Source organism: Gekko japonicus, unplaced genomic scaffold (assembly GCF_001447785.1).
Source record: "Gekko japonicus isolate JY-2015 unplaced genomic scaffold, Gekko_japonicus_V1.1 scaffold258, whole genome shotgun sequence".
Lineage (NCBI taxonomy): Eukaryota > Metazoa > Chordata > Lepidosauria > Squamata > Gekkonidae > Gekko > Gekko japonicus.
In genome coordinates, this window is record NW_015164190.1 from 640,877 (window position 1) to 643,021 (window position 2,145).

Consider the following 2,145-nt stretch of genomic DNA (forward strand, 5'->3'; position numbering starts at 1 on the left):
GTATTTTAATTCTCAATATCTTTTGCATCATCTTGTGGATCCATCTCCAGTATCTCTTTGTTACATCGCAAAGCCACCACATATGATAAAATGTACCTATCTTATTTTTACATTTCCAACATTTATCTGAACAATTTTCATTCTGCTTAGCAAGCTTTGATGCTTACTGCACTTGTCCTCATAATAATTCTGCAAGGTGAATTATTATTATTCTAGTTTTAATCTAGGGCACTTACAGTTTGACCCAGAACATTCAATAAGTTAATAACCACAGCAGGAGTTTGAACTCTGCAGGTGCCACACTCTATCAAATTGACTGCACTGGCTGCTTTGGAATTCAGTGATGGCTTTCTGCAAACTTTTTGGAAGGGTGTGGAAGGAAATTGATGTTTTCCAGTTTGGTGTATTTTTGCTTTTGTTCTCTACTTGGCAGTTACCACCCCACATTCAAGAACTTTATGTCATTGTGTTGATCAAGCTGGATCTTGTTTTAACTCCACACAATGGCTGCGGATGGCTCTTAGCTGATCTAAAGAAGTTTATTGACTGCATTTTATTTAAAAAGCACAGACCCCATGGAATTCTAGGCAGTACTTATTACAGAGGAAGGATCTCTTTCAGGAAAAGAACTTCAGTGAAAATTTCTTCCCTTAACCACCTTGCAGGGTTGTAGTGTGGATAAAATGGACAGAGGAGGTTTTTGTACGCTGCTCCAAGCTTCTTGGTGGAAAAGTGGGGCAAAAATGTAATTGATTAATTGTACATTGCAACCTGTGGGTGTCAGAGAACATGAGTAACGAGATGGTATTTTCAACAAAGAGTAAAGAAAACCAAAGACGGAGAAGAACCTGCACACAAAGTCAATGATACAAAGCCTGCATTCAAAGCCTGGCCCTTTCTGTATTGATCTTCAGGATTCCGTTGAAGACAGTTTAATTTAGGAATGCATTTGACAGATTTAGTTTCTTTTATCGGCAGTCCTAATTGGAGTTTTTTAAAATGAAACTTTATATGGTTTTTTAATTGTTGTTCTATTTATATTGTTTTTATTGTGTTTTTATAATCTTTTTATTTATTTTGTAAGCTTCTTTGAGCTCCATGATATTAAAATAATAAATATTTTAAATAAATAAATGATGAGACAGAACAGATAAGAAAGAAAATGAAAACGTGTTGTAAGATTCCTTACTCAAATAAATTATGGTAGTGTCAGTCAGAGCAAATCGATACATTGTCTCTTGGAATGAGAATGATGGCATTTGCTGTTTCTTCAAGGAGGGCAAATATACCTACTGGAGAGAAACTGGAGACTGCTCCTAGCAGGTACTGAACACAAAGCCACCTTGGCTGTTGCAGAGTTCTTTTCCCAAGCTGTAGCAAGATATGATAATATGAATAAATAAATGAGTCTGGACTCAGGTTATTAGGATTGTTTTTAACTTTATTATTGTGATACTGGTCATGACCATTGGGTTGAAGGAGTAGTTTCACGTAAGTAATTGAAACACTTTGTAAATGTTTAGCATGCCAGTAAAAGCTAGTTAAATTAAATTAAATCCTGTTATAGGCCCTGCCCCCAAAAGCATAGAAGTTTTGTTCAGTGCCAATAATTACATTAATATCTAATAAGTATTTATACAGAATATTTTCACGTCACCATGGAGTAACACAGCCTCATTTCATCTGAGGTAACAGAATTTTTGTAGGGTAAGAGCCTATATCCTTGTTTGACGGCCTGCACTTTTAAAAGCTTAGAAGTGCTGTACAAGCAGATAAAGGACTAGGAAGGGTTAATTATTCACAGAGAGCCTTGAGTGACAGGCTGCTCCAAGGAATCTGATTGGTTAGCATCAGCTGAGCAGAAAAAGACTTGAGAGCTGAATGCTGAGGAGAGATTCAGTAGCATTGACTGAGTTTAGTACTGAGCTTTCTGCATTCTCATCTCCGTTTCAAAGCCGAAGAGCCAGCACTGTCCGAAGACGTTTCCGTGGTCATGTGGCCGGCTTTCGAGCAAGGGAACCTTTACCTTTACCTTTTTTCTGCATTCAGCCTGGAGAGAAGAAATTTCCCTACCAGATAAAACAGGGAGAGCGCTCCGTGGAGTGGAGAAATCCTTGGTCTGGTGTAATTACAGACTGCCTTGTG